The 15,053-nt window shown below is 35.2% G+C and overlaps 1 long non-coding RNA gene across 2 annotated transcripts in view; it reads right to left on the bottom strand.

Annotated features, from left to right (window-relative positions):
- The window catches only part of LOC309797921, a 37,632-nt gene that overhangs the window by 8,278 nt on the left and 14,301 nt on the right, over positions 1 to 15,053 (bottom strand). Inside the window, exons 2-4 of one of the 2 annotated variants that reach the window (XR_014292869.1) lie at positions 12,993 to 13,214; positions 11,388 to 11,476; positions 7,557 to 7,829 (exon numbers count right to left, since the gene is read on the bottom strand). This is a non-coding gene — a long non-coding RNA (uncharacterized lncRNA). Of the gene's footprint in view, positions 1 to 6,889; positions 7,830 to 11,387; positions 11,477 to 12,992; positions 13,215 to 15,053 lie in introns of those variants that run through there. The other variant, XR_014292870.1, reaches the window with a different exon arrangement.

Raw genomic sequence — 15,053 nt, 5'->3', positions numbered from 1 at the left:
GTTAAAAAAGGGGAAAAAATGGCCTTTTAAAACTCAAACTGCTGATTAGTCAGTCAAGAAGATGGAAGAGTAGGAAGATGTGGAGTTCATATCTCCCCACAAATGCATCAAGAATACATCTACAAATGGAACAATTCTCCCAGAGCGCCTGATAAACACTAGCAGAGGACCTCAGGCACCTGAAAGGACAAGAAAGATCCCCACGTAACCAGGTAGGACGAAAGAAAGAAGAAGGGAAAAGGAAGAGCAGATGAAGTGGGACGTGACCTGTGACCCTGGGCAGGGGAGCGGAGCTGAAGGTGAGAAGAGGTTCCCGCATCTGGGGAAGCAGCGGGGAGAGAAGCTGGGGCAGAAGGAGAAATTTGGTGGCTCAGAGAACAGTGCAGCAGCCAGTCTGTGGCAGGCAGAAGAGAGTGAGGCCTACACAGATGGTCTGGCCACAGCTCTGCATGCCCCAGCCACTGGTGACCACTGGTGCACACGGGGGCTGAGTGTTGGAATGTGGGGTTTGAAGAGCAGATCCAGGAAGGGGAATGATGTTGGCTGTGAGGAGACAGCTCAAGGGGATAGGAGTGAGGAGCTCCACAACAAGGAATGCTCCTGGAGTAAGCCCAGACCAGCATAGAAGCAAAGTGCCACTGCTGAGTGATGCACAAAGGGCGGGGCCACCATTGCAGCCTCTCTCCTCACACACCGGCCCCTGCCTCCACAGGCACTAGGAAGGGCTCCTGCCAGAGTGGCTCACATGCCCCCAGCCATCATCACCTCAGCACTCTCCTGCTTGGGAGGCCCATTTGCCCAGCTTGCCACCTTGACTCCCTCCTGCCTGACAGGCTCGTGCATCCCATAGCCACCCAGCACCCTCTCATCTGGGCAGCCTGCCTGCCCTGATTGCTGCTTCTACATCCTCCTGCCTGACAAGCTCATGTGCTCCAGCAGCCTTGGGAGCAGACGCCAGTGGGTGGCCCACATGCAGAGATGGGGCTGAAACCACAGCTGAGTTCCAGGGAACATGCAACTAAGGAAGAAGGGCTGAAATCTCTCCTCATGGCTGTGCAAATCATGGCATTACACTTCCTCTGATGGCTTCCTAAATTCAGCACCTGGGAACATCCCAATGGACAAGTGCTCCTGCAGCTGAGACAGGTCTGGCTTTAGCAGCTGTGGGTTTTGTGGGCACATACATGCTGGGGTTTGTCCAGGCCAGAGTCTGAGCTGCCTCCATATCTCACATAGTGGGTCCAGGTACATAATTACTGCAGTCCTGGGACCTGACCTCAGTGGATCTGGGCCAGTGGCCTAGTAAAAATGATGCCTGAGTCACCAGGGCCAGTTGCCGGCATAACCATGGTTAAGGTGGGACTGAGAGCAGTACCAACAGCCGTGTACTTTGTAAGCCTACACAATGGGTGAAAGGAGACAAAACAGAGCATACCCACAGGTGAACACCTCCAGAGGAGGAATACTCAATGGCTTCTATCCCAGTGGGAGTGCTCCAGTCCTCCCGACCTCACACCGCAGATCAGAAACACAGCTAAGAAACAGATCTGACGGCCTCTACTCCAATGACTAGGGATCGGGACCCAACCCTGACAAGGCAGTGACAACCACAGAGGAAAGGGAAATTTCTGCTGAATAAAAATCAAAATTAAGAAAATCAACAGGAAAGATCAAACTTGGAAAATGTTTGCAATATCAATATCTGGCAAAGAACTTATATACAGATTAAAGAATTTTTACACTTCAAAAATAAAAAGACAATCCAACGGGAGAAAATGGCAAAAATATATTTATGGATATGTTATATATATAAATGTAAAGTATATGTATCTATGAATATATGCCTATTGGCTATTTGCATGTCTTCCTTTTATTTTTAAGTGCCTAATTATATTTTTTATATGTATACACACTATTACATATAAAATAGATAACTAATAAGAACCTACTGTATAGCACAGGGAACTCTATTCAGTACTCTGTAATGACCTATATGGGAATAGAAACTAAAAAAGAGTGGATATATGTATATGTATAAGACTCACTTTGCTGTACAGCAGAAACTAACACAACATTGTAAATCAACTATACTCCAATAAAAATTAATTAAAATATTTACATATATTGTATACAACATATATATTAAGTATATATAATTTATATATATTTAGAGATTGCTCCATCAAAGACGTATAAATTATAATTATAATGAGATACCACTACATATCACTATAATGTCTAAAATTTAAAAAACTGTTAATATCAAGTTTTGGTGTGGACCTAGAGAAACATGAATACATTGTTAATGGGCTTGTAGCATGAAAGCTTTAAAGTTAAATATACATTTACATATGACCAAGCAATTACCTAATAGTTCATACTTATCCAAGAGATATGAAGTCTTATGTCACACAAATTTGTTCACAAAAATGTGTAACACCATTATTCATAATAGGTAAAACTGGATATGACCAAAATATCCAAGATTTTTTTTAAACATCTTTATTGGAGTATAATTGCTTTACAGTGGTGTGTTAGTTTCTGCTTTATAACAAAGTGAATCAGTTATACATATACATATGTTCCTATATCTCTTCCCTCTTGCATCTCCCTCCCTCCCACCCTCCCTATCCCACCCCTCTAGGTGGTCACAAAGCACCGAGCTGATTTCCCTGTGCTATGCAGCTGCTTCCCACTAGCTATCTATTTTACGTTTGGTAGTGTATATATGTCCATGCCACTCTCTCAGTTTGTCACAGCTTCCCCTTCCCCCTCCCCATATCCTCAAGTCCATTCTCTAGTAGGTCTGTGTCTTTATTCCCGTCTTACCCCTAGGTTCTTCATGACCTTTTTTTTTTCTTGGATTCCATATATATGTGTTAGCATACGGTATTTGTTTTTCCCTTTCTGACTTACTTCACTCTGTATGACAGACTCTAGGTCCATCCACCTCACTACAAATACATCAATTTCGTTTCTTTTTATGGCTGAGTAATATTCCATTGTATATATGTGCCACATCTTCTTTATCCATTCATCTGATGATGGACACTTATGTTGCTTCCATGTCCTGGCTATTGTAAATAGAGCTGCAGTGAACATTTTGGTACATGACTCTTTTTGAATTATGGTTTTCTCAGGGTATAGGCCCAGTACTGGGATTGCGGGGTCGTATGGTAGTTCTATTTTTAGTTTTTCAAGGAACCTCCATACAGTTCTCCATGGTGGCTGTATCAATTTACATTCCCACCAACAGTGCAATAGGGTTCCCTTTTCTCCACACCTTCTCCAGCATTTATATGGTACTGGCACAAAAACAGAAATATAGATCAATGGAACAGGATAGAAAGCCCAGAGATAACCCCACACACATATGGTCACCTTACCTTTGATAAAGGAGGCAAGAATATACAGTGGAGAAAAGACAGCCTCTTCAATAAGTGGTGCTGGGAAAACTGGACAGGTACATGTAGAAGTATGAAATTAGAACACTCCCTGACACCATACACAAAAATAAACTCAAAATGGATTAAAGTCCTAAATGTAAAGCCAGACACTATCAAACTCCTAGAGGAAAACATAGGCAGAACACTCTATGACATAAATCACAGCAAGATCCTTTTTGACCCACCTCCTAGAGAAATGGAAATAAAAACAAAAATAAACAAATGGGATCTAATGAAACTTAAAAGCTTTTGCACAGCAAAGGAAACCATAAACAAGACGAAAAGACAACCCTCAGAATGGGAGAAAATATTTGCAAATGAAGCAACTGACAAAGGATTTATCTCCCAAATTTAGAAGCAGCTCATGAAGCTCAATATCAAAGAAACAAACAACCCAATCTAAAAATGGGCAAAAGACCTAAATAGACATTTCTCCAAAGAAGATATACAGACTGCCAACAAACACATGAAAGGATGCTCAACATCACTAATCATTAGAGAAATGCAAATCAAAACTACATTGAGGCATCACCTCACACCGGTCAGAATGGCCATCATCAGAAAATCTCCAACAAGATTTATATGGGTGAACCAGTTGTGGTATATCCATACAATGTCATATCATACAGAAGTAGAAGGATAGAATTATGAGGAATGCAACAAGGATGAATCTCAGAAACACTATGCTGAGAAAAAAGCTAGACACACAAGAGTATGTACTTTATGTTTCTGTTTATATGACTTTCTAGAAAAGGAAAAATGAATCTATGGCGACAGAAAACATATCAGCAGTTGCCTGTATCAAAGATGGAGTAGAGAGTGACTGCAAAGAGGAAAGGGAAAACTGCAAAGGGGGGGTAATAGGAAATTGTCTACCTTGATGGAAACACTTACAAAATATTTACATTTGTCAAAATTCATTAAAGTGTACATTCAAGTTAGTATATTTTTTATATTATACCACAATATATTTCTTCTAATAAAAATAATTATGAAGAGTAGGTAAGTGGGCAAAGGACCTGAACGCCAGCTTTAGCTATATTAGAGCTGTAAAATCAAAAAAAGATCAAATTGCCCCTAATTTAAAAACCAAGAAAATGCATAGAAGTTGAGGAATAGAGATTTTAACTTATTTTAAGAGTGAGTTTTCTAACAATTAGAGCTTCCTAAAAATGAAATAAACTTATTTTGAGTTGCAATTTCTTTCTCAGTGAGGACATTCAAGTACAAGATGACGATCATTTTTCAGGTATGTTGTAGAAGTGCCTTAGAGATTGAAATTTGCATTAACCAATACTTAAGATGATTCAATAACATCAGAAAATATGCTATATTTATATATGCTCTTTTATGGTAGAGTTCTGTCTATAATGTTTTCTAAAATATCCTTTGAATTAATATTTCAATAGTAGTCTCCAGTGCTGCAAATGTAGGCCAGAAAGTTAGATCTGTGCACAGTCTATTTTTTAAGAAGCTTGTAATCTGGAAGAGAAGATAGACAAAAATGTTGTAGCAAAATGCAGTAAGTTTCATAATAGAGATATCCTCATGCTCTTATATGACATGGAAGCAGTGTCACATTCTTAATATGTCATCTTTTTCTGAAATACTTCAGTATTAATTTCTAACAATGATAATAATTAATTAAGGCATGAATTATTTACAGAGAGATACTAGTTATTCCTAAAATATTTGGAGATTGTTTTAACATGAAGGTATATCTTAGAATACCTCCAGTAAAGTTCCAAAACGTGTCTTTCAAAGCCTAAATGTGTTTGTACAATCCTGAAAACCTCAAGGAAAAAATATGAATGTTGCTGATTATCCACCATTTAAAGTTTTCTAGGCTTTGGCATTTTTCTGTAAGTATAAATAATTGACTATGAACTATGCAGAGAGTTGTTTTACCTGAATTTCTTTGAGATCCATCAGATGTGGCCATTAAAATGAGCCAGTCTCCTCCATTACAACTACTCACTGTGCAGGCTTCTAGTCAAGCATTGGTGGAGATAGCGCAGCTCAATTTAAATTTAAAATTCAAGGTAATGTAACTAAACAAGTTAGTCCTATCCTTTCCCCCTTACTTTCCCTTAGAGAGTTTTTGAAGTTAGGGATTTGTAAAATGAAAATATTAAACCAAATTTAATAGCAAAATGTCATTGATATCATTAGTGAAACCAAGCCCAGTTTCCATTTACCCCAAAGTATAAATCGCCTATCTGAGAAGCAGTTCAAATTTAAGTCATGTCAGATTGGTGGTCTTTCTGAGTTTCAGTTTGGAACTCTTATTTGAAGTCATTGATTCATTCAAGAGCATCTCAATATCAATAGCAGGTTTTCTACTTCAGCAAAAGCCTTGATGTACATCAGTGCCATTGGGTCCAGAGGATAGCCTCTTTGTACGTTTTTTTCTCCCAGTCTCACTGCAATGTTAAAGTCACTGATATCACAGAGCACATTTCTAATCCTAACTATATGCCCTAATTTTGGCAGAAATCCACTCCTCCACTTTTATTCAATGTATTAACAGCCAGAAATTTAATTGTATTTGTTGAGACTGTAATATCAACGTGAAGCATTCCTTTTTTTTTGCAGTACGCGGGCCTCTCACTGTTGTGGCCTCTCCCGCTGCGGAGCGCAGGCTCCGGACACGCAGGCTCAGCGGCCATGGCTCACGGGCTCAGCCGCTCCGCGGCATGTGGGATCCTCCCGGACCGGGGCACGAACCCGTGTCCCCTGCATCGGCAGGCGGACTCTCAACCACTGCGCCACCAGGGAAGCCCGAAGCATTCCTTTTTTGAAGCTCAAATTCTTAATCCTTGCTTTCCCCTTTGCAAGAAATACTTACTCCTTTACTCCCTTGTCCCCTTAGGCTACCTACGTCATACATCAGTTAAGAAGACATTTCACAAGGGATGCCTTTCCTCATCCTTCCAGGTGAGAAAGGCTCCCTGTTCCATGGCTCATAGTACCCTGTCTATATTTACTACAATTAGTAATTATTCTTTAGACTGCAGGCTCTAAGAAATATGGACAATGCTTACTTTTCCACACCTTGTATTACCAGCACCTAATGCAGTGCCTGGGACATAGTAGAAGTTCTATAAATATGTAATGATTGATGAATGAATGAATGAACGAATGTGTTAGTAACAAGATAAATGCATAAATCGTATTTGTAAAGCACAATACAAAGTAATTTCATTAATTACTTAATTTTTTTGCACATTTTAATTAATTAATTTCATTAATTTCATTAATATTCACCCACTTATTACCCTTTATACCCTTCTCTTCATTTATATATCTTAGAATTACTTTTAATTTTATCAGCAGGGATACAGGATTTAATGATGAAATTTTGATGAAATGTATTAGAAATATTTGTGAGTGAGTAAGCACTATGCCATGGTGAGAGAGAGAAAAAAAATAAAAGCTATTGCTATATTCTTGACTCAAGTCATACTCAATATTATTTGTTACATATTATATTACACACACAAATGCATTCTCACTGGCATGGTATCACCTACATTATTATAATTTCCATTTCCTTCCCAATCCCTTTAAAGCCCACATCTGACCCTTAGACTTATTAAATTGCATTGTTTTAAACCACTTCTCCAATTTGTCAAGGTCATATTATGGTCATGTTGAATTTTGATCTTGACAAAGTATTAATCAGTCTTATCAACTAAAGAGAACTGTAAATTACTAAATCCACATGCTTTTCTATCATCCTAGACTTGATGAAAATACTAAGTAGCCTCTGGCCCAGGATTGACCTCTACATATAAAACTTCTGTCCACTTTGGTTGAGGAGGAACTATAAATGAGTTTAATTGTTCTACCTACTTTGTTTCCAATAAATAGGTCTCTGGTGCTGATCTATTTTTATAAATTTGTGAATGAATTCAATTAGTAACATTTTTTTATAATATTAATATTTAATGTCTGATTTCAAGTCGTGGATGAAAAAATGCTAACATCAATGAAAACTACTACTTGCCCAAATAGATTAATAATAGTAAGAACAGTTAAAGTAGATTTTAAATCTACTGTCATGTTTATTTACTTTCCTGAATTGTTCCCACTGTGCCACTTCCTTACTTTCTGAATATGACAAGTTCATGCATGACGTCCTCCTCTAGATGCTGTGCCATTAAGAAATCTCACTGATTATAATAGGTGATCATCTATGATGGATAATAAGATAAATATGCTTGTGCATTTTCAATCACAAATCCATGTCTTGCACAATGAAATGATTTTACTTGTTGCTTGATCACGGGGACTTCTTCCTCTGAATAAATAAGACTTGACTTTGCCTCTTTATGCAGTCATCTGTTCACAGTTCTGCCTCTCTCCAGTAGACTGTGTCTCCTTAAAGAAAAATGAATATTCATTCATCTTTGATCCCCATTGCTTAGCATGCATAGTAATTGTTCAACAAATATTTGTTTAATAAGTTAAACACCAATATGCCGTGAAGTAGGAAAATCTGGAGATGTGAGTGGTCAAGATGGGGGGTGTGATTAAAGGACCCCTCTGAATTCTAAGAACAACATACTTAGGAGGGAATGCATGAGTAATCAACGGGGCTGACTACTTGACAACTAGTATGTATTCAACTTTCAAATTCTATATTATAAGCATCCCTGAGTGTAATTTGAAATGGATAGACAGGAATTTTTATTTTATTTTTTCTAATGAGGAAGCAGTGTAGGTCTCTATTCTCATGGCCTCTGTTGCTTCCTATGAATATTTCTCCAATATCTTGACATAATCATTTTCAGGAAGCCAAGAGAGTCCAAAAGAAAATGACAAACAACAGAAATTGCTTTCATTTTCTAGTGTTTGGAAAAACATAAAAATAGGTTTAAGTTTTTCAAACATACTTAGATTTCATGAGATTTTACTTGGTTTATAATCAATATGATAAGATGCATCTATATGTATATAGAATCATCATTCATTTTAAACTGCAAATAATGTGTATCCCCATGGCTGATTTGCAAACTGTCAATAATAAGAACCAAGCTTATGTCCTCCTAAGTCTTTTGTAGCCCCATTTTAACACATTTTCTGAAAGTTATTTCACTTCAACCACTCTAGATACTTTCTAAAAAAGCAATAGATGACTTTTTAAAATTTTCATTTCAAAATGAAAATATTAAAATATGCTACAAATTGGTGCAATAATGGAAGCTACAACTTACCATGTAAGTTTGTTTGTAATTGAGCAAAATATGTTCCAATAATTTTTGCATTGTATTTGCCTTTCTCTCTGTAATTTCTAACCCTTTTTCTTTCACTATGGAATGTGAATTTTGATTTCTCATCTTCAAATTTGCCTTTAAATACATTTCTACCCCTATTTTTCTTCCATCTGGAAGCTAAGTTTTCAAGAGAAAATTTGTTTTCACAAATATTGAATGTCTTCATATTAGGAATAATTCTAATGCAACTACTTTGTATTTGGAAATGTGTCACTGTGTTTAGGAAGGCTAAACACATACGTTTGGGTAAGTTCAAAAAAGATTACTCCAATGATTCAACCAAATATATTTCAAGCATATTGATAAGAAATTTCAAACTAATTGTGTGTGATAGCCATCGATTAAAGACGTAAAATGAATGCCTGCTATTTTAAAACATAATTAAGCCAAGGAAAAGCTATGCATAACTAGCATGTTCCGTAAAGATAATTGGCTCACTAACTAAATTCTAACAGCCCATTCACATTTCTAGATTTTAATTGAAGAATGGATGGAAATAGTAAGGTGAGCTCATTGCCCAATACACATAAGCATGTGACAATTTTAATTTCTGCAGAGATGCCCATATCGTATGAAATCTTATTAATATTGTGATGGAATACAGTGAATCATGCTGTGAAAGAAGCACATATTTGACTGTTGTACATGTGTTCACACACACACACACACACACACAAACACACAGATACACACACATTTCTTTTCTCTCCTCTCTATTCTCATTTCAGTCCCATTTTTCCTTTTCTTAGGTAACTGGTATCATGAATTTAATATAAATACTTTGAATCCATGCTTGAAGTTTTTACTATATGCAAATGAATCCATGAAAAATACATGATTGCTTTGAGTTTTAAAAATTTGTATACATGTCATCATGCCAAATATGTAATCTTGAAAATCATTTATCATGTAAATAATTAATTATTTCGAGTGAAGTATTGCATTGCATCTTAAAAATAGTTTATATATGTCTTTTGTAAGCAGCAAAACCTGGAATTTTAAAATTTATTTTTATTGTCTCTGTGATCAAATGTATTGTGATTATTGATCTATTTCTCCTTTATTTTTCTATGTTTTATCCCTCCCAGTACTAACTTCATTTAAACACATTTTTCATTCTCTTTTTATGGTCTACCTTTTTATGAATCATATATGAAGTATTCATTTTTAGTGTTTTCTGAAAAATTTGACATATATTTCTAACTTTAAAAAGTCTAAAACTAATTATCTCATCTTCCTCCTAAGCGGTTCATGGACCCCTCAAATTTTAAATCTGATCTCCAGTATTTCAGTATATTATCTAGTGTTTTAATTTTACTTTGTATATACCCCCATTGGCTATTATTTTTTACACTCAACCGTTATTCAGATTCATTCCAACATTACAAATTTCTTTGCTGGTCACTGTTCAGTGCACCTTCCTACTTCTTTTTATGCTTATTTTCTTTCTTACTGAAGAACATTCTTTGTACAATGGTCTCCAATCTTGCCTAAAACACATGAGAATTATGTGAGAACTTTTTAAAGCTCCCATTATTGAAACACCACCTAGATCACTTTGGTTATAAAAAAAAATCTCAAAGTATTGGCTTTAGGCATCAGAATATTTTTTAATGCCTTCAGACAATTCCAATAGCTGCTGCTACTGCTTTAGTCATTTTTTGTTGTTGTTGTTACAGTTTGTGGGTGGTAATTCCTCTTTGTCTATGAATGAAAATTTCTTTACTTCTTGTTCTTGAGTAGTTTTTTAAAATGAGGTGTAGAATTTTAATTTGGACAGCTATATGTCCTCAGTACTTTGAAGATATTATTCTATTGTTTTCCAGCATCTACCTGTTTTCTGATAAGACAACGAATATTTAAAGCCAGCCCTCAAAAACAAGGCTTATTATTTCCAGGGCCCCCTTGAATTTCTTGGTTTCAACTCCTCCTCACTATTCTAATGTTGAATTTGTTTTTTCCCCTTAAATCCTGAGACTGGGGATCCCCCCCCTTTTTTTGTAAGCTTGTTCATTTGCTTTTTATATGTTGCTACATGTAAAAGCAACATATAAAAGAAAACACAAGTATAACAAACTGTGTGTTCAGATTGGAAGAAAGGATTCTCAGTATCTGTTCAGCCTATCGTATTGACTGAAAGCATTTACCTTGTTTCTTTTACAACTAACTTGAATATTATGAGTGTTACATCTATACAGTACTCTTCACCCTTCTTGGAATGTCTATGCTCAATAAGGACATTAGTTGATTTGTCACTAATATTGCTTTCCCTACATGTGACCTCATTCAGAGTTCTATCCTGTCCCATATACATAGCATAATCTTATATTTTGTATCTAACTGGCATCAGTTTTCCGGTTTTTTTTTCGATTTACTTTTAGCAGGACTGTACTGAAACACTCTTACACCTTAATAGATCTAATTGTCTGGACTTAAAATAATAGATTTCTCTATCACAGGGGAATTTGTCTTTACAGATACTGATTTCTGTTCTCTGCACATGTTTTCATGTTATATGCCCAGTGTAATATGAAGCGAGTTAATTTATTGTGTTACATATAGTAAAGAATCCAGCAGAATAATGTTATTTAGGGTTTTTTTCATTATTTCTATGAATAACAACAACATCAACAATAATAGTAATAGAAAAGATAATTTCTACCTATAGCAAGTCTCAGTTTTTTCTTAAATGCAGTCGAAGGCCCTTCACACTCTATTTGTCAGCTTGGCTTCAGGTTTTCATTTTGTTGGCTAGAAGACAGATAAAGGGGATTATGGACAGAACTGAGCCTGGTTTCTGCTAATCTCCAACTTGAATTCTTTCAAGGATTGCAAAATATGATTCAAGTATTTCACAGGCCTTTATAACCTTTGTCATCTGTCTGGTATATGTGCCATCATGGGTGGATTTGGAACTGACATTTTATATCTCTGATCACAACTGTATAAATATTTGTTTAGACTGACTATCAACATAGAACACAGACATTCTCTTCTGATGTATGGATGATACAATAGTCCTTAACTGGGCCCCTAAGGATGGGGCAGGCACAAACTAACAGAGGGCAATGAGGCAAATTTACAATGAACTCAGATTTTATATTTTCCTTTAGGTAAAAGAGTGGTTGCTTCTATACCAAAAAACTATTTCTTATAATTTGGGTTACATTAAAAATATCTCATATATACAGCCATTTATCTGAATCTATAATAGTGACTTGGTTTTCTCAAATACTTTATATATGGAGTCCTTTAGACTGGAATTAAATTAATCATGGTTGTATTTTTTTTCTATTGACTTCCCAGCTATTTACCCCTAGGAAAACTCTCTTAAATAATCAAGAGAAATATTTTAGGCAACATTATGTAAATCATCACCCTTATTAGATGAATTAATATTCTTGAAGTTACAGCTCATTTCATGGAAATCAGATTAACCTGGTGTTATGGGCATTGTCATTTATCAGTAAGTTATTTGTTAATATGCTCAGTATGTGACATAAAATATGTAACTTTAATAAGAGAATGGATCACCTCAAATAATTTAGCAAATCTTGAAAATGATAAGGATTAAAATTGTGGATGTATACAGGACACAGAAGCTTGGAGAACTTTAAAACCATCTATTTCTATCCTGTTTCCCTCAGACAAGGAAATGAAGGCTGACACTTTAGCATGGTTTGGAAATCCTTCTAAAAATTATCTGACTTTCTCTTAGAATTAACAAGTAATTTAAAGTTTTAAGAACTGCAGAACTGATCACATGAATTACCATAATTTAGTCAAGAATTTTTTTGAATATCCACCTTTTGACAAACATTGTACATATATGTACCAGGCTGTAGAGATGAATAAAATCATCCTTAGTCTCAAATAACTGAAAGAAAAATCCCCCAATATTAGTGAATACTGAGGAATTAAGGATGATGCTATGAGAAAATTTTTATAATGTGAAATTTATTAAGTTAAATAAAATATTTTGCTTTTGAGATTAGAATGCCTTGTTTTTGTTCTAATGATACTGATGATAGATAGTGGTTGTATTTTGCAGAATTTTTATGGGAGCAAAATAAAAACTTGGTAATGTGATATAAATTTGGTCCCCCAAGGCGATTTTTATTGTGATTTCTATTGGTGTTGTTAATGAGAGAAATTTCTGTGAGCTATTAGAAAAGAAAATGTGGATATCAATATCTAATCAAAAAGAAGGACAAAATAATGGATAATTAGAGAATATATATAATCAGTAAATTAAAAATATACTCACATGCTAAGGAAGCACAGTGGTGGAAGTTTTGCTCATCATAAAGCTTTAACAGTGAGTAGAAGTTATCTTGGTGTCTTGGGTGTGGGAAGATATGCTAACAACCAGTGATAGATCCGTTGTAAAATTTGGAACTGTTTCTTTGGTATTCAATTTCACTTAAGACCCGTGCTTCTGGACAGGATGGAGTAATAGGAACTGGATTTACTCTCCTGGCTTAAACTGCTAAAAGTAAAAATATATATATATTAAACAATAATTTTAGACATTGAACAACAAACAGCACAAGACAACAGTTGTATAAAGCTGTTAATTATAATGATAACCATAAAAACCAGTGGCATAATGTTTTGTGTAATACAGTTAAATGTTGGTGTTTGAACAAGTCCCTGGTCACCTGTAAAAAATAAAGGTGGATTCTCTTTTCATATTTATTAACAAAATGAATTTCATAGGGATACAGTATTTAAATATGTTAAAATACTACAGTTACTAGAAGAAAACATTTTTGTTTTAGTTAATAAAAGTTAATTAAAAAAAATTTTAAATATTTTTATGTGTTGCATTTATTGCTTTAAGATTATACAAATATGTTTTGATATAATTTAATACATGCAGCATCAACTAGAGTATTCAATACACAGAGTATTCAATGGGTATAGCCTTAGTAGTGGGACCAAATTAGCCCTAGACTAAATTGTTTCAGTTGCAGCCTAATAAGGCTTACAAGGAAGCCTCAAAATGATCAAACTATTTCTTAACTACCTCTTTGAGCAAAGTTACAAATATTTAAAAAAATACAAAAACGCCCTGCAACCAGTAAAGTAAAATTCACAATATCTGACATGCAATCTAGAATTACCAGGGATGCAAAGACAAAGGAAAATATAACCCATAACAAGGAGAAAAATTAATTAATGAACACACACTGAAAAATGGTACAATCAGTAAACAAAGACATTCAAACAGTTATTATAACTAATTTTCATAGGTTCAAAAAGGTTAAAGGAAAGCATCAGCATCTTAAATAGACATATAGAGGATATAAAAATAACCCAAATTGAGTTCCTAGAGATGAAAAATATAGTTTCTGAGATGAAAAATAAACTGGATGGGATTAAAAGAGATGAGGCACTGCAGAAGCAAAGACTGACCTCCCTGCAAAAGCAACATTTTGTTCTTCTAATCTGTCCAACTGAGTAGTCCAAATATAAAGTCTGAAATGAAAAATGCCAGCTTGGTCACCTTTTTTCATTTCGAATTTGCTTTACCCTTGCTTTACCCTTTCAAAAATAATTAAAGTATAAAATTATGAAAATTGTATTCAATGGTATTAATATTAAGCATCTATCCATCTTATGGATTGCCCTGCATAATGCAAATATCTAAAATCTAAATATTATGTGTATATATACATATATGTATATATATCTCAGTAGCAGAATGAAAAGAAGATATGAAAGTACAACACAAGTTGTGGAGGAATATAGTAAAGGAAAGTAAAATAGTATTTTTGTTTTTAGATATAGTTGCTCTACGCAGTGGAAAAATGATATATGGATTAGCATATTTTATTTTCTGAGAAGCATGAATCAATTTAAAAGGCGAATGGGCAGATGAATTTAAAGAATGATTAATTTGAATACATTATCAGTCTTCAATTTTTCTGTTACTGACAACATCCCCTTTAAGATTTTCAAAATGCTGAAAGGTGGGATTCCAAGATTTTTAGTTGCTATAGAAGCAATTATTAGCAAATCCTTTCTTCTAATCTCATTACAGAAAATACTGCTCTTTGTGCCCAGAGAACTCCCATTAGAACAGATAGCTAGTGGAAAGCAGCCACATAGCACAGGGAGATCAGCTGGGTGCTTTGTGACCACCTAGAGGGGTGGGATAGGGAGGGTGGGAGGGAGGGAGACACAAGAGGGAAGTGATATGGGAACATGTGTATATGTATAACTGATTCACTTTGGTATAAAGCAGAAACTAACACACCATTGTAAAGCAATTAGATTCCAATAAAGATGTTAAGAGAAAAAAAAAGGAACTGCATTTCGGAGC

This window comes from Mesoplodon mirus, assembly GCF_964341445.2.
Source record: "Mesoplodon mirus genome assembly, contig: HAP1_SCAFFOLD_1229, whole genome shotgun sequence".
In the NCBI taxonomy this organism is placed as follows: Eukaryota; Metazoa; Chordata; class Mammalia; order Artiodactyla; family Ziphiidae; genus Mesoplodon; species Mesoplodon mirus.
This window is presented reverse-complemented; position numbering and strand designations above follow the sequence as displayed.